General features: G+C 33.6%; 1 protein-coding gene and 1 long non-coding RNA gene across 2 annotated transcripts in view; one reads left to right on the top strand and one right to left on the bottom strand.

Annotated features, from left to right (window-relative positions):
• The window catches only part of adarb2 (adenosine deaminase RNA specific B2 (inactive)), a 475,247-nt gene that overhangs the window by 227,971 nt on the left and 227,904 nt on the right, over nt 1-19,372 (bottom strand). The window lies entirely within an intron of this gene.
• LOC115411631 (uncharacterized) lies at nt 1,472-17,608 on the top strand. The gene is made up of 3 exons (XR_003934246.1): nt 1,472-1,486; nt 2,209-2,213; nt 17,535-17,608. It is a non-coding gene; the product is annotated as an uncharacterized LOC115411631 (long non-coding RNA).

Here is a 19,372-nt window from a genome sequence, read left to right as displayed (position 1 = left end):
ATTTATTTGCCACAAGAAAATGTACATAATAGAAAATGTTTTTCTTCTATGTGTCCTCCTTCTTTCTCAATAACTGCCTTCACACGCTTCCTGAAACTTGCGCAAGTGTTCCTCAAATATTCGGGTGACAACTTCTCCCATTCTTCTTTAATAGTATCTTCCAGACTTTCTTGTAATAATTTTGCTCATAGTCATTTCCTTCTTTCCATTATAAACAGTCTTTATGGACACTCCAACTATTTTTGAAATCTCCTTTGGTGTGACGAGTGCATTCAGCAAATCACACACTCTTTGACGTTTGCTTTCCTGATTACTCATATGGGCAAAAGTTTCTGAAAAGGTATGGATAATAGTGTTAGGTATGATTATGACATCAATATACGTTTGGTTTCAAAACAATTGACGTAGTGCCTGCTGAGAGAAAACAACTAAATGTTCATTGTAAATTTTGCTTCCCCACCCTGTATATTCTTCTGTATTTTTATTTATTTAATTGTGTTTTAATTTTATTTTTACAGTTGTTCTGTGTCTTTTAATCTATTCTTGGATTTTACTCTGTTATTTTGGTTTTTAGTTATTTTTCTCTACAGCACTTTGGTCCACTGTGGTTGTTTTAAAGTGCTTTACAAATAAAGTTGGATTGGAAATATGAACCCTTTATAGTTGACTCACAGAAATACTCTTGAATTCAATGTTTCAATCTTAGTGAGTTATTGGAGGACCTAACAAGACTTTTTTTTACCTCCACTAAGGATGTTGTTTTTGCAGGCGTTGGCTTGCCTGTTTGTCCGTGTGCAAGATAACTCAAAAAGTTATGGACAGATTTGGATGAAAATTTCAGGAAATGTTGATACTGGCACAAGAAACAAATGATTAAATTTTGGTGGTGATTGGTGGTGGTGGTGGTGGGGGTCACGATTGATCTGCTTTGGTGGAGGTCTGCGCTCTCCGAGTGCTTTTCTAGTTACTTTTGTGAAATTTTTCAATTTGTTTTAATGTAATGTGGAAAATCAAGGCCAATGAAGTTACCAAATTTGGTTCCTTACCCATAAGTATTAAAAAAAAAAACAAAAAAAAAAAAACAAGAAGTAAATATAAACTAGAAAAGCGCTAGGAGAGTGCAGACACCCCCCCCCCCCGGATCGCCATCAAAATTTAGTCGTTTGTTCCTTGTGCCACTATCAACATTTCCTGAAAATGTCATCAAAATCTGTCCATAATTTTTTGAGTTATCTTGCTAACAAACAAACAAACAACCAAACAGAAAAACCCCGATGAAAACATAACCTCCGCCATTCCTTGGTGGAGGAAATAAAAATACAAGAAAAACACATGTAATGTGAAAGGAACATGTATTTTATAACATTAGAACATCACTTTTAGAACATTACAACATAAGTGCTGATCCAGACACCTGTCCACATGCAGTTGCGGAAAAAATTCTTACACCATCAAAAGTCATCAAAAACAATGGTTATGCAGTGAAGTCCTAACTCCTGTGTGCATCATGTGACTAAAACAGACAGAAAAGAAAACAGGGAATGCCTAAAAGCACTGTTTTTGTCAGTGCAATGCCATAGCTATTGACATAAAAACTGAAGTGATTTTGGTTATTATCAAGAAAACCATGGAAAATGGATAGATATCAGCTCTGAAATTAAACTACTGAAATAATATTTTAACTTAGATAATTGAATTCTTAATTTCAATCACATATTAGTCTGTATTAGTTAAGATTTCTTTGTGTCACTGGTTAGTGTTGAAGTTCTTAGGATTGGTCACTTCTTGGTCACATACTAAACTGAAAAAATTATGATCCAAGGACTTAGGTTTTACCTTAGGCACACTTTTAAATACACATGCTCACAGACGATCGTAAACAACAAGAGATAAGAGGAAAACACTGTCAATATGGGGTTTTACATAGAGTTGAGGTATCACATCTGCTTGACTTTAGAGTCAGATGACACCAGTCTATTTTCTGTGACCCAGCCCACCTAGCACAAGGGAGTCAGCCCATAGTTTGAAGATCATCTTACAAGGATGATAAAAGTGATGTGGACTGGAGTGTCTGGATCCATTTCCCTGGTTGGGGTGTGGATCCTCAGCTGAGTTGTAGTTTGTTTGTGATCAGATCAAGTAAATAATAAAATTATAAAAATGAGACCTAAAAGAATTCAGACTTTTTCTTGGCGCTTCCAACAAAAGAACACGTTGGAAGACAATCATGAGCTATTTTTGTTGTTATCATTATATTTGTCCAAACAAATGTACCTTCAGCTGTACCAGGCATTAAAACGAACAAGAAATTGAAGAAAAAAAGGGTGGAATAATAATTTTTTTCCATGACTGTACACATTCTCCCTTTGAACATCATTCCTTACATTAGTACCATTACTTCATGGTACCTAACAAAGCAGGTACAGTCACTGTTCATGCAGAGGTGGACCTTCCAGACCCTGGAGACCACATTGGACCTGAGATTGTTGACTCACTGTCCTCACTGGAACTGTTAATGTCTCTGTCTTGTAATGTATGTGGAAATTACTAAAAATAGTCACTTGCCCGATAAAGGGTTAACAGTGATATCAATATTATGACAGATCTATGAATCTACTGGTACATGTGGTGGAGAGAATGTAGTCTTACTAAAGGAAAGCAAAAAGGACAAATACCACAACAGTTTTTTTTTTTTTTTTCCCAGATACTTTTTTTTATGGAATGTCCTTTACAGTGGACAGTTTTGTTTTTTTCTTTTGTAAGTAAAGTTGGAAAACTCTTGTTCCCTACAGGGGATAAAAAATGCATTGCTGGGTCTCAAGAGGATATACATTATATTGAAGGCTCCTTTTCAATGTTCAGCTGCTTTTTCTTCAGCTTTCTCTGTTTTGATATAATAACCTTTGAATTTAAAAATAGTTACAGGAAAACACCAGATTTTTCTTTTTTTTTTTTTTTTTTTGTTTTGTTTTGTTTTGTTTTTTGGAAGTAATGTTGGAAAACTCTTGTTCCCTACAGGGGATAAAATGCATTGCTGGGTCTCAAGAGGATATACTGTACATTATGTTGAAGGCTCCTTTTCAATGTTCAGCTGCTGTTTCTTCAGTTTTCTTTGTTTTGATATAATAACCTTTGAATTTAAAAATAGTTACAGGAAAACAACTGATTTTTCTTTTCTTTTCTTTTTTTTGGTAAGTAATGTTCCCTACAGGGGATAAATATGCATTGCTGGGTCTCAAGAGGATATATATTATATTGAAGGCTCCTTTTCAATGTTCTGCTGCTTCTTCTTCTTCAGTTTTCTCTGTTTTGATATAATAACATTTGAATTAAACAAAAATAGTTACAGGAAAACACCAGATTTTTCCTTTTTTTGGAAGTAAAGTTGTAAAACTCTTGCTCCCTACAGGGGATAAAATGCATTACTGGGTCTCAAGAGGATATACATTATATTGAAGGCTCCTTTTCAATGTTCTCCTGCTTTTTTTGATATAATAATCTTTGAATTTAAAAATAGTTACAGGAAAACACCTAATTTTCACTTTTTTTTTTTTTACATTAAATAAATGTGTTGATTGGAAATGGCAATGAATGCAACACTTTGTTCAGACACATTTTATTTATTTATTTATTTATCTTGTATTTATTTATTTTTCTTTTTATGGAATGCCCTTTACAGTGGAAAGGGAAAAAATGCACTGCTGGGTCTCAAAGGGATAGAATAATTGTCCACAAACGTACATTATACTGAATGCTCAATAGCAGCTGCTTGACCTTCAGTTTTCTTTGTTCTGATATAATAACCTTTGAATTTACTCTGAGCTCTTACGAACACCTACATGATTAGTAAAACAATTATAGGAAAATACCTGATTTTCCCAGAAAAATGCAAACTATAGAGTTTTTATATTCGAATAAATGATGGTAAATCACTTAAAGGCTAAATGTAGGAGGAAAAAATATGTGGTAATAGTTCTAAGGTCTTTAAGGGTTAAAAGAAAATGTTTTTACACATAGATATTTCAATGGTCAATAGTTTTGAATGATTTATTTGTGAAATATTCAGCTGTTTGTTAAGTATTTGTCATGTTCTGACTGTAAAGAAGAAACAAAGAGATAGAATCTGTTTTCTGGATGATTTTTTTTTTTTTTTTTTTATTACATTTTTTAAAAAATTTTGGGTTAACATTAAAATCTGCCATAAAATATTAACATTGACACAAATATCAAGCCATAGTAAGTTTTCCACTTGGAAACTTCTTGTCTTTGCTGCAATAACAGCAGATACTTCTGTAAAACTTCTGTAAAAAGCTCCTTTAATTCTCCACATTTTTAGGAGAATTCAGGTGTCAACCATCATAAATAATCACCATACTGGTGATTACAAGAGGTTACATGTGCATATATTCTTTTTGGAATGCTTTCTTTTGTCAGATTTCCAAACGACCTAATCAGTAATCAGTGTTGAGAGCCGTTTGTGTAGTTTTATGCTTGTGATTTTACGAATTTTCAGTTTTAATGTGAATATTTGGCAGAAAAGCAGAAGAAAATCATCACTGTAAAATGTGAAGTTAAAAGTTGATTTTTTTTAATCCTGAGAGAAAGTTTAAGAACCTCTACTACCTTTTTTTTACTTCCACCAGGAGGTATTGTGATCACTTTGCTTTATGTTTGTTTGTTTGCGTGTTTGTTTGTTTGTTAGTTAGCAACTTTACGGGAAAACTAGGCCCTGGGACCAACCCATTAATAGGCCAAAGTTCAAGGTCACAGCAAGGTCAGAAAATCTCAAATTTTCCTGTCTCTCATCATTGAGCAATTTTCGAAAATTCATAAAAAATTCTAAACGACTCCGATTCGCCTCCAATTTGATACACTGTTGAGCCGCATTATCCATTATGTAATAAAAGTTCAAAATATAATAAGAATGTCAAGTCATCTTGTAATAAAGCCACATTATGTAATAAACTGACGCATTTTGTAATAAACTACGTCAACGCATTATATAGTAATTTTTTTCACATTATGCAGTAAGTTATTAGAATTTGAGAAATTTATTACAAAATGCCCTCGACACATTTTTATTTAAAAAAAATGTAATATCATGGTTCATTATGTATGTTCCAAAGGTGTGACGGTTTAGCTCTTTTTTTATATCCAGAAATGTTATTTACATTGTTAAAAACACTTTTCATTAGTTTTTTTTTTTTTTTTTTCAGCTGGTATGGACACCTTATATTGATCAAAATATTTTAATTTGCCTTGAAAAGGTTCTGTATAGAAATAAATCCATTTATTGTTCAACATCAGCATTCTCTACTTTGTGTGTGCATGTTGGAGGAGTGTGTGTACTAACTGTGAATGTAATGCTAATAGGTAAGCTATCATTACCACTACTACAACTACTAATCTGCAGGGCTACTTCAATTAAAGAGGGCAAAAACATCTACTTGAGTGTCGTTATTATGTAATGAACCGTGTTATTAAATTTTCCTGAAAATAAAAATGTGTAAAGTGCATTTTGTAATAAATTTCTCAAATTCTAATAACTTACTACATAATGTGAAAAATATTACTACATAATGCATTGAGGTAGTTTATTATAAAATGCGTCAGTTTATTACATGATGCGGCTTTATTACAAGATGACGCGACATTCTTATTACATTTTTAACTTTTATTACATAATGGGAATTTATTACATAATGCAGCTCAACATACACCCATAGCTTCTAGCAATATCTTGTATCTGGCCCAAAATTGTCCACATCCACTGTGGAATGTGGAGTCTGTGGACATTTACATTTAACACTGAGTACATTGAACTGATGATATTAAGTCTAATGATTATACAAAACAATTGACATTGCAACAAATTTTAAGTTAACCCTTTCATGCATAGTGGTCACTACAGTGGACAGCTATTCTACAGCTGTTCTCTTGTATATTCATGGATTTTGTTGTTCTTTTCGCTGTTTTTTTTTTTTTACACATATCTTTATTAAAGTTTTAAGACACAACATATGTTTTCTGACATGAATTGGTAACATTATGTAGATCTCTCCTGAGGATAAACCCCCAGAATCACAAGCCTTCCCCACAGTTTTCACACAATTTATCGGTAAACACATGTTTCTGTGTGTCAAAAATTAAACGTGTGGTGTCCAGCTGAGTGGATATTTTTGCAACTTCATGAAAAATAGGTTCATAAGAATTTTTTTGTCATTATTACTTTTTTTTTAAATGTATTTTTATTTTTCTAAATTGTTTTTATTTTATTTATTTATTTTTCAGAGGAAAATTTTCTATCACATTGTTTTTTTCATGCCTAAAGAGGAATAAAAACACTCAGGAAAAAATTTTGATTAAGGTTCTCGTAATTCGTGCATGAAAGGGTTAAATCAACTTGGCCTTTAGTGTGTAGTACTTAAAATAGCAATTCCATTCCAATCAAGTATTTAAGTTTAATACACTCAAGTTTTCATTACTCATTACTTAAATTTTTTTTAAGGCAACCGGTTTTCTCGAATTTTTTACGCAAACTTAACTTATCCGGTCTTACAGTGGAACCCTCAGCGGTAAAACTGAAGCCCATCTTCATCCTGACTTTATTCAGTCTGTCGAGGGAATAATCATCGAGTCTGCGCTCTCACAAAACCACACTGAGAAACCAGTGAATCCCACATACGCTCGTGTCTTTGTTTTACAATTTGTCTGCCGCGGGCTGTGAATTAAAGCGGGACAATGTAATACGGTCCATAATACAATTATGCACCAGACAAGCGTGTGTAGGAATTGTGAAAAAAAGGGGCTTTGTGACAGGATTTCCTGTACGCACGAAAAGTGACTTTAATTAAGCAGTGGTGCATAATAGGAGTCTTTGAGCTTTCCACTGTGTGAAATTGTACGCCAATTAGATAATCATCTGTGAAAACGTCGGACGTGAAAGTCTATTCCATGATAACGGTATGATTATACATAAACGTAGCATCACAGCAATTATAAGTGTCACTCATTCACGTCTGTGTGAGATGTATTGTCGGTGCATTAAAAAGTATGCAAAGCCGTACAAAAGAGGCTATTAAATGTACTGTCTGTTTGTTAATATATCCTTCATTGTCTTAGAAATAAATAAAGAAATGAAAAGAGACTAATTTATACAAGTTTCATCCTGACAGCTGGCCAGCTAATACTGCAGAGCAGCCTTGTTTTGTTTACACATTGGCTTGATTTTGATCACTGGTCTGCTCAGCTTTCCAGATGTCTCGCCCACATGTGTGTCTGCCATCTTTTTTTTTTTTTTTATATATTTATTTTTTTTGCATGCAGAGTCCACGGTCACTGCACAAACCTCCGCCACAGCTGAATTTAAAAGCCCGTCTATTTGCTTGGTTGTAAAAGCTGCAAAAAGGAGAGGTTTGGTGCAGCGTGATCGATCGGAGTCTGCGCTACTTTTTAAGGATTTGTTTGATTTCCTTTAACGCATATGCACAAAGAATAATCAATATTATTGCAGCGGTGGCAGTGTGCATCGACTGTGCAGGTGTGTGTGTGTGTGTGTGTGTGTGTGTGTGTAGAGCTGTCAGATAGCGGTGGGGGAAGCAGCTGTTTTCCCTCCTCTCCCCTGCCACTGATTTAACATATGGCTAACCTTTTGGAGATAGCGGTGCTGTTTACTTTTCTGCTCTGCACTGATAACATCCCAAATCATTACCCAAAACCTGTGTCAGGCGAGGCTCTTAGAAATGGACCCAGACACAATAAACTGGTTCTACGCTAATTTTGGAAAACAGATAACAAAAAAAATTGGCTTCCGTGTTTAATGCATGGTTAAAAAGGCTGGTTTTTGTTTTGGTTACCTTGGCAACGGGAGCTTTTTATAGACATTATTTTATTGCAAAAAAAAAAAAAAAAGACAGGCAGAAGCTTAAGTTGAACATTTCAGTTGTAAAAGAGGCTTCAGTTTAATTTATAGACCTTTTATATGTGAGTGGATGGTGACTATACAGGTGTCAAACATGCGGCCCGTGGACCAAAACCGACCCTCTGAAGGTCCCGATTCGGCCCGAAGCATGCAAAAATTACACTGAACCATTCAATCATTAACAGAAAATTCCAGTTCTTTGAAACGAGAGCTTTTATTGGTCCTTCTGAACAACCCCAAAAAACTGTTTTCAAATATTATTTATTTATTTATTGGTAGTTTTTTTGTTTTGTTTTTTTCTTACTATTGTTGGTATGTAATTATTGCTGTTCTTTACCACTCGTGGTATTGTATTTTTTTGTTTTTACCATTGTTGGTATGTAATTATTACACTGGTCTACAAGGAAAATGCTTCCAGAATAAAAGTAAGGAAATTTTACCACATGAGAGTCACTGATAAAGAAAAATCAAGTCAAAAATGCTGGTTGGCTGAACTTTCCAAGATACAGTCTTGGGTCAAAATGTGAAATTCAAGAATTAACGAGAGAATGGGTTTGACTCAAAAGGAATATTTGTCTCAGAGCTACAAGATCTACTTCAAAACACTGTCTGCACATTAGAATACATTCACTTTACAGGTTCTATTTAGTGGAAGAAAGCAAACTGGCACTTTTGTCATTTATTTTCCAATTAATCTTATTAAAATACGTAACATTTAGCACATTTAATGTCTGAAGAAAATCATTTCTAAACAACTGTAGACCAGTGTTATCATGTAAGTGGACTGTTTAACTGTTACTCGTGCCAACACCACCAGGAATGTACTTAGTTTCTATTTTTCACACACATTTTGGTTATACAATGTAAATACTGTCAAATGAGTTCATTCTAATTTGGTACAGGCCTATTTTGTTCATCGTTCTGGCTTGAAGTCAAAGGACAGGAGTGAGTATTTAAAATGTTATTATGTTAAGTTATTTGATGATGAGAATAGGGGTAGGATTAAATAAGTTTTTCTTCTTCCCACTCCTTTTCGAGTATAGATGAATGATTTTTGGAATTTCGAATTTGCATGTATTCTGTAAATGCTTGAAATAAACAAACAAATGAATGAATGAATGAATGCATTTCCATGTACGACTTTCAATTTGTATCTTATTTGATACATTAGGTTTCAATGCTGAAATATTATTATTTTTGAACAAACAAAAACATAACACAAACATGTCTAACAAATTGGTAATTCCTTTTCAAAATTGGCAAAGTTCATGGACAATGTATAAATATATATATATATATATATATATATATATATATATATATATATATATATATATATATATATATATATATATATAATGGGAATGTACATTTATCTTCACACTGTAATCCAGAGGAATGTACTTTTACAAGAATGGAACATATACACATGAAAGGCTGTTTTTCCCTTTTTTCCCTCTTATTGTATGATGAAATCTCATACATACATTTATGTAAGGTGAAAGCTACTTTCAAGGCAGTCTTGTTGTGTACTGTTCATTACCTGCCTTTTGCTCATAATGGCAATAAAGTAAAAAAAAAAAAAAAGTCAAAGTTCTGCCTCCTTCCTCATTAATGACAGTCTTGTAGTGTCACTGGAAAGGCCTCTAGTGAATGAATTCCTCCCCCTGGTGGATTATCTGTGTATTGCATGTATCTAATTGTATACATCAGGCTTTTCAAGAAAAAAAAAATCACACTGATCATGTAGAGGGCTTCAAAACTCATGTATCAAATATGATATGTTTGGCGTTGTAGGGTTAAGTCATAAAGACCCAGTGTTATTTTTGTGGCAGTTTAACTAATTTTTCACCATTTACTCTAATATTATCCTCTGTATTTTATATTTTTAAGTGAAAATCTGGTATTTTCCTATATCTAATGTGCTGATTATGTAGATGGGTGCTTCTACGAAACTGGTCCCTAAAAGCAGGACAGAGGAGCTAAAAATTCAAACCAGATGTAGACGAATGTGATAAAGCAGGTTTGGGAGCACTTTGGGTCTATTTACAGAGATAAAAGAGAAACTATTTTTCAGATAACACTTTTTTTAAATAAAATATATTATTTGTATACAAAAATCCGCATGTAACACGATAAAAAGGACACAAAAATTATGCGCTACTATTTTTATTTGTTTTTTTTAATATCTTTTTATCCTCTCACAGGTACATTTTGGGAATTGAACTAATTATGCAAGACAGAGTGTTTCACAAAAATGGCCACTGCTGCGCTTAGGGTTATTTATTTATTTATTTATTTTTAATTATTATAAAATTTTATGGTCTTATCCTTTTTTTTTCCCCCAGAGTTTTGTTTTTATTCATCTTGATCTTATTCTTTTTTTAAATGTATTTATTTATTTTTACTTACAGCAGAACACTGAGCACTTTTTTTTCTTCTTGACACTCGACCAAGCACCTGCCTGTCAGCTTCAATGAGTGTTTTATAATGAAATGCAGAATGCAATCATTTTTTCTGCAAAACAGATCTACCCACAGGTATACGTAAAGTAACCTTGAACCTTGAATGTAGAAACTGCACTTATTTTTCTGAAGGAATTTCATTTTTGCTGGTTATTCACATTTTTTTTGTGAAAAGATAGTTGGTAAATGTAAATATTTTCATAATTTCATGTTTTTATTGCACTAAAAAAAGGAGAAAATTGAAGTTATCATTACTTATAAGTTATTATGCTTCTATTTGAATGGTTTGACCTGCTTGAGATTGAATTGGGATAAATGTGGAGTTTGACACCCCTGCTATACAGTACCTCCTTTTTGTTTTACTTCATCAATACAAAGTTCTGTACACCACATGTATCAGTAGATCCATGGAAATGCAAACTTTATCAACAGTGTTTCATAAATTTACAGTAATTTAGTCTTCATACCAATAAAAATGACGACTGTGGACTAATATAGCATGTCTATAACTTACACGACACAAATTATTACATCAGTTTTTCATCAGCTGTGGATATATTCTCATATTTACGGTTTTGGTTGTTAATAGTTTTTATTTCTCTGTTGTTTCTAAAATATGCCTTTTGTCATGCATATAATGTAACCTGAAAAATCCTCATATTTGTGCATTTATGTCCTTTTTCACCTCCTTATGTGTGGCGTCTACATGCGTGAGCAGTTAAATAATTCGTAAATAAAACTAAATTTAGCAGAAAACCAAAATGAAGAGCGATTCTGCATAACAATACCTAATTTTGATGTTTTTTTCTCATTATTCATGCATTCGTATTTAATGCATGCTTGTGAATTCTGACTTACCTCTTCACTGTCACAAGGTTTCATATGCGTTTAAGGCCGCTTGTTCTTTAATAATGGAGCTAATGCACATAACATAACCTAAAAAAACATCATATTTCTATATTTATGTCCTTTCTCACTTCTCTGTGTGGTGTCTACATGCACGAGCAGTCAAATAACTTGTAAATACAACTGTGTTTTGCATAAAACCAAAATGCAGTGCAATTCTGAATAACAATATTTAGATTTTTTTTTTTTTTTCATAATTCATGCAGAGGTATTTAAATTATAATGCATGCATGCATTTAAGTTCATTTATTCGTATATTTTTTTTCCTCGCTGTTCTTTCTAAAACATATATCTTGTTAACAATGGCACTTACACACATAATATAGCCTAAAAAACATCACATTTATGGATTTATGTCATTTTTTTTCTGGGTTGTCTATCATGTCTACATGTGTGGGAAGGCAAATGACCTGTAAATTAAGTAATTCTGAATAATAATCTTCGCAATGTTGGCATTTTTGGTCATAATTCATGCAGAAGTACTTGTATGTAATGCATGCATACATATCATTTTTGACCTATTTCATTACTTTGACAGGTTTCTCCTGCATTTAAGTTCAATTATTTGTAGATTTTTTTTCCCTTGCTGTTCTTTCTAAAACCTACATCTTGTTAATAATGGCGCTTACGCACATAATACAACCTAAAAAACATCACATTTATAGATTTACGTCATTCTTTTCTGGTTTGTGTGTGGCGTCTACATGCATGGGAAGGTAAATAATCTGTAAATAAAGCAATTCTGAATAATAATCTTTGCAATGTTGAGATTTTTTTAATCATAATTCATGCAGAGGTACTTGTATGTAATGCATGAATACATATCATTTTTGACCTATTTCATTACTTTCACAGGTTTCTCATGCTTTTAAGTTCATTTATTCGTAGATTTTTTCCTTTGCTCTTCTTTCTAAAACATATATCTCAGTAACAATGGTGTTTATGCACATAATATAACCTGAAAAACATCACATTTATGGATTTGTTTCATTCTTTCCTGGTTTGTGTGTGGTGTGTACATGTGTAGGAAGGTAAATAACCTGTAAAAGCAATTCTGAATAGTAATCTTTGCAATGTTGATATTTTTTTAATCATAATTCATGCAGAGGTACTTGTATATAATGCATGCATACATATAATTTTTGACCTATTTCATTGCTTTCACAGGTTTCTTATGCTTTTAAGCTCATTTATTCATATAGTTTTTCCTTTGCTGTTCTTTCTAAAACATGTATCTCGGTAACAATGGTGTTTATGCACATAATAAAACCTAAAAAACATCACATTTATGGATTTGTTTCATATTTTGTCTGGTTTTTGTGTGGTGTCTACATGCGTGGGAAGGTAAATAATCTGTAATTAAAACAATTCTGAATAATAATCATTGCAATGTAGATAATTTTGGTCATAATTCATGCAGAAGTACTTGTATATAATGCATGCATACATATCATTTTTGACCTATTTCATTACTTTCACAGGTTTCACCTGCATTTAAGTTAAATTATTGGCAGATTTTTGTCTTGCTGTTCTTTCTAAAACATATATCTTGTTAACAATGGCGTTTATGCACATAATACAACCTAAAAAAAACATCACATTTATAGATTTATGTCATTCTTTTCTGGTCTGTGTTTGGTGTCTACATGCATGGGAAGGTAAATAACCTGTAAATAAAGCAATTCTGAATAACAATCTTTGCAATGTTTGTGTTTTTTGTCATAATTCATGCAGAAGTACTTGTATATAATGCATGCATACATATCATTTTTGACCTATTTCATTACTTTCACAGGTTTCTTATGCTTTTAAGTTCATTTATTCGTAGAGTTTTTCCTTGCTGTTCTTTCTAAAACATGTATCTCGGTAACAATGGCGTTTATGCACATAATAAAACCTAAAAAACATCACATTTATGGATTTGTTTCATATTTTTCTGGTTTGTGTGTGGTGTCTACATGTGTGGGAAGGTAAATAACCTGTAAATAAAGCAATTCTGAATAATAATCTTTGCAAAGTTGATATTTTTTTTTATCGTAATTCATGCAGAGGTACTTGTATATAATGCATGCATACATATCATATTTGACCTATTTCATTACTTTCACAGGTTTCACCTGCATTTAAGTTAAATTATTGGCAGATTTTTTCCATGCTGTTCTTTCTAAAACATGTATCTCGGTAACAATGGCGTTTATGCACATAATATAACCTAAAAAACATCACATTTATAGATTTATGTCATTCTTTTCTGGTCTGTGTTTGGTGTCTACATGCATGGGAAGATAAATAATCTGTAAATAAAGCAATTCTAAATAATAATATTTGCAATGTTGGTGTTTTTTGTCATAATTCATGCAGAGGTACTTGTATATAATGCATTGCATACATATAATTTTTGACCTATTTCATTACTTTCACAGGTTTCTCATGCTTTTAAGTTCATTTATTCGTAGATTTTTTCCATGCTGTTCTTTCTAAAACATATATCTTGGTAACAATGGTGCTTATGTACATAATATAACCTAAAAAACAACACATTTATGGATTAATATCATTCTTTTCTGGTTTGTGTGTGGCGTCTACATGCGTGGGAAGGTAAATAACCTGTAAATAAAGCAATTCTGAATAACAGTCTTTGCAAAGTTGATATTTTTGGTCATAATTCATGCAGAGGTACTTGTATATATTGTAATCATGCATATATATTTTTCCTTACTTCCTCTCTGTATGAATCTTATATTAATTACTCCATTTATGTCAAGGTAAAAATGCTATGCAGGAAACACTTGGGGGTTGTTGAAGAGGCTGCATCAGGTTAAACTATTTCCTAAAGCATCTGTGTGAAGTTTTCCTCTGCACAAACACAGCTTCCACTCTAGACTTTTGACACTAAATAACTTTGTTGAAACTAAGCGAGGTCTAGTGGATTTTTGTTGTTGGAGTCTCACACACATACACACAGAGCTAAAGCTGGGGGACTCTTAGCTGTGCGCTTACTAACAACATTAAATGAATCGTCCACTTAGAATTAATGACTTCCTCACTGTGGACAAATTTGATTGTGTTAGCCTAACGACCAATCCTCCACGAGAACCAGGACCGGCGTTGAAGTGGAGCTACGAACAAGCTCGGCGACTGTTTGAAACCTTATATCGACACCCGTGCACGTGCACACACACGCAGGGAGAAGCACTACAAATAGGTCCGCGAGCGTGCACGTACACACACCTTGAAATCAACACCTTCCCTCTGTTTCACAGTGGAGCAGGGGCAGCAAATCACACGGCTCCCTCGACAATATTATCTCATATGCACAGACAAATTACCTCTTTGTTTTAAGGACATGAGTATTTCTCAAAAAAAAAAAAGAAGCAAAAAAAAAAAAAAAAAGGAAAAAAAAACACACACACATTATGAAAATCTCCCCATAAATAGGAAAAAGAAAGCACTCAAAGGGAAGCTAAAGTGGCACTTATGGATACTGTGAGCGTTTTTGCTCAGGCATAAGAAATTCTCCTGTTAAATGAGTCTCTCTGTCTCCCTCTCCCTCCCCGGGCTCGCTGCAGAACAGATCAAATGAAGGTTACGCTGTCCTCTCTCATGGCCTACATCCTGATGCCAGAGCTAATTGCATAATTTGTTTCAGAATTAACAGCTAATAGCAGTCTTTTCTAGGCTCAGGCCAGCCCCCTCCCTCACGTACTCACTTTCTATTTATTTATTTATTTATTTTTTCTCCCCCCAGCCTCTCATCCCATTACGCCTGTATTTGCAGAAGCTTTAGACAATACAGTAAAAAACAAAAAAAAAAAAAATCATGTTGGAGTAAATTGTATTCACAGCCATGAAAGCATACTGGTGATGAATTACAGGCTAATTCCTCCACTTGGCCCCTGCTTATTGAATCTAATAGCGTTGTTAAAATCTACACTGGTGTATTTCTAACGGCATTGACTCTTTGTCAAAGCAAATGTCCGGAGAACACAAAGAAGCATCTGTGAGCAAATAAATAAATAAATAAATAAATAAACACTCTTTTGATGACATCAATGAGCTACATTTTACCAGTAAAAACAGTGAAAGCTGGTGTTTTTCATAGTCTGTGTCTGTAAATGTGAATCTACACTGTAAAAAAAAAAAACAGTAAAAAAAACGGTAGCAGGGGTGCCAACAAAAAATACTGCAAAATAACCATCTCATAAAAATATGGTAATTTTCCATAATTAAAATACAGTTTATAGCTCTAACTTTAAATTACATTTTGCATTTTTCTTTTTCCTTTGTAATGTTTGATAAAGAATATTTACCTGTATTAAAACAAATCAAATTACCTATAAATATATATATATAAATAATTTTCAATGAGACTAAGTTGTACAATCCACTGATAAAAACTGTATTTGGACAGTTTATCAGTGCTTATCCATGTTATACATTCACAAAAATACATTTATTCAACATTTTTGTTGTGAAACCTCCTGTAATTACACAAGATATTTGTCAATTAACAAACAAGTCTAGTTAAACTTACAGAACAAATAATTCTTTATGGGTTAACTGTCAGTAATTTTATCTCGTTTTAATTATTTATTTATTTTTTTTTAAAGTATTAAACTTTAAATTAACAGTTTAATCTCATAAATAGAAAAGAAATATGTGTGAAATTACGATACATTTGCAAATGTATTTTAACTGTACTTTTCTGTGAAAAAAGATTCTCCTAAAAAACTGAAATTTTTGGGTTATTCACAGTTACAGTTTTTTCATGACATTTTACATTTGATATGTAAAATCACAGTCTATTTTTATCATTTCATTGATATTTTCTGGTTTCTTAAACATACAGGAAAAATCTGTAAAGTAAACAGTGAAAACTGTGTTAAATTACACTTTTTTTTTTTTACAGTGTACTCCGGGTTTCTAAGGAGAACCAGGTGAGCAGCTCCAAAAGGTGAACGGTGGAAGTCAATGCCCCCTCGCACCAGGCAATAACCTTCTCTCCTCTACATGTAATAACCAACCTGAATTTCACAACCAAACAAACAGGAAGAGAAGGAAAAGGAGGAGGAGGGGAAGGAGGAGGAGGGGGTGAGACAGGCAAAACAAAGACTCTGGATTCAATCAATACCATGATCCAGCTGTCAATCAATGGCTATATTAACCTGCAGTTGGAGGATGTGAATGTTTTATCAGTTTTTATCTGCGGCAGACACATCGGCAACAAAAAAGCACCGTCCTCAACTTACAGCTGGGAAACAACACCAGCAGGATGTGATATTAAAAAAAAAAAAAAAAAAGAACAAATACTCCACTAAGAAGTTGTTCCAATCAATAAATCTGCGAGCGGTGTTATTTTTCTGCGCTTTGACACCCTGACCCCGCCTGAACTTTGCCTTTTACACAACAACAACAACATCAACAGCGTATTTACGTCACCGAGAAGCGACGGCGCGACGGTATTTTTCAAATTAAAGGTCACGTTAACCTAAAACATTAAAAGCGGTGACACTACGGCAGGCGGCGAATGCATGTTTCCATTATTCTCTCTCGCAAGCGGGGGAAAAAAAAATGTATTTATTGCCAAGTCAAAAGGGTCACAGTGGTGAAAATGTTAATATTTTCTCCAAATCACATGACTTGACATGGGTAGCCAATGATCTGTATCTGGCGCTCCCTTGTTCCTGATGTAGTACAGCTTGCAAACAGAGCCCCGGGCACAAAAATCTTAATTAAGGTCCTTCCCAGTGCGCAACCTTCAGATGACGTCGCCAAAACAAAGGGGAGAAATAATAGAAAAGAAACCCTTCTGTTTTTTTTCCTTCCATTTAGGAAATAACAGCCACTTATTGAAAACTCTCCAACATTTTGCCTGCATTTGGAATTTGATTGTAACCTCAGGTTGCCTTCTTTATTATAGTAGGAAATAATGTAGCAATGCAAAGCAGCAGTTTTTAAATTGAAATTTGACAGCTCTACCAAGCAAGGATGTGGAAAAAAATACTGAATATTCACACAGCCTCTCTTACCTTTCTCTCCTTTTTAAGTGAAAAGGATTATTGTTGTCATTTCTCTTCAGTGGAGAGCATCTTTAAGTCCTCAGAATCATCTCATTTACATTAAAGTGGACCTGAAACACTGGACAATATTACTGTGGATTACTGTCTTTGTACCTTAGGCGATGCATGGCACTGCAATAAAACATGTTATGAGTCAAACAGATGTAGTCTCCAGCCGTAGAGGTCCAACTAAGGCAGTGTTTCTCAAACTGTGGGGCGGGCCCCCTAGGGGAGGCGTGAAGGCTTGTAAGGGGGGGGCATGGGATCACTCCTGGGTGTTTTTATTTTCCGCTTCAGGTTAAAACATGCAGCAGGTGGAACTAATGTTTTGGTGTTGGAGCACCCTGGACTCATTTTAGGGACGTACAACAAACAAATCTACTGTCATGGTGATTTGTAACTAGATTAGACCAAGAGTTTAGGTTTGGAGAATGGACAAGGATTGGACTGGAAAAGAAAAAAGTGCAATGTTTCTGTTTTTGCACAGTTTGCATTTTAATGTTCTGAGATGTACAATGGAAACGGGCTCATTGCTGCCACTGATATTATTCAAATGTTCATCTTTGTTACCAAAATTTGTTTGTTGTTCTAAAAAAAGTAATTTTATTGTAATAGTTGTAAGATAATTGCACATTTCCTATTTTTATTTGGAAAAATGTCTGAGGGAGCAGTCTGGTTGAGTTTATTTATATTGTTAGAGCAAAAATCTAAGTTATTTTTAATTTGAACCAAAATTATTCAAGGAAAAGCAGAAAGTATTGTTACAATATTGATGTTTCTTTCAATAAAAGTTATAATTGCACCACTGTTACAATGTCGGTGGGGTTGAGGGGGGCCTGGAGATTGTACGTCCTCCCAAAGGAGGGGCGGAACAGAAAAAAGATTGAGAACCACTGAACTGAGGTAATCACCAGATAAACAGGGTTAACAGATACCTACATGGATATGAAGACACAGAAAGATAATATATACCAATGCATCCCTGTAGATCAGGGGTGTCAAACATACGGTCCATGGGCCAAAACCGGCCCACCACATGGTCCAATCAGGCCCATCAGTGCAAAGAATTACACTGAGGCTAACAGTGTAAAAAATAAAAAAAAAAATTTACTTTGACCTACTTTTCCCAAAATGTAATCACATCTATTCTGGGTCACTGGCAATATACAAACCCAATTTGGTATGAATTCAACCAGTAGTTTTGCTGCTAAAGTGTTAACAAATAAACAAATCCAACCAAAAACAATACCCCTTGCCTCCCTTTCTGAGGGCAGGGCAATTACTTATAAATAATGACAACTCCAGATTTTGTTCAATATGAAAAAGTTAATTATCATTAACTGAACTTTAAACGATAACTTTTCCACACTTTACTGGTGTTATTGGTGAATCAATGTTGCAAAAGATGAAAACCAATCAGCTACTTTACCTTATTTCAAGATGGCGCCGCCCTAGTGGTGACAATGTGGAAACAGTGAAATACAATCATCTTTTCTAATAAATCCAAGTAAATAACATGTTTTATTGTGGGGCATATCTTACCTAAGGTGCATAAAAAATAAACCACAGTAACAGTAGTTATTGTTTGAGGTCCAACTATATGAACTTAATGGACGTTATGTCTAAAATCTACAGAAAACCCTTAAAGTCCTACAACTATGTGTTGAGACAACCTCCAGATGAATTTTGTTATTTTTTGCTGCAAATGTGCTACTAATTTAACCACATTTATCCTCTCTCACCAGTTATTATAACATTGGCTTCTGCATTTTACATTTTTCAGTGAAAATCAGGTATTTTCATACATTCAATTTACTGATCATGTAGACATTCATAAAAACAACACACATCAAGTGTAAATCTGAAGAGTAAATTCAAAGGTTAATATATCAAAACAGAAAAAAACTGATGAAAACTTAGCTTTCTTAGCAAAATATACAATTACTGAACATTAAACTAGAACTTTTCCACAATTTACTGGTTTTACTGGTGAATCAATGTTGCAAAAGATGAAAACCAAT

This window comes from Sphaeramia orbicularis, chromosome 20 (genome assembly GCF_902148855.1).
Source record: "Sphaeramia orbicularis chromosome 20, fSphaOr1.1, whole genome shotgun sequence".
Lineage (NCBI taxonomy): Eukaryota > Metazoa > Chordata > Actinopteri > Kurtiformes > Apogonidae > Sphaeramia > Sphaeramia orbicularis.
This window is presented reverse-complemented; position numbering and strand designations above follow the sequence as displayed.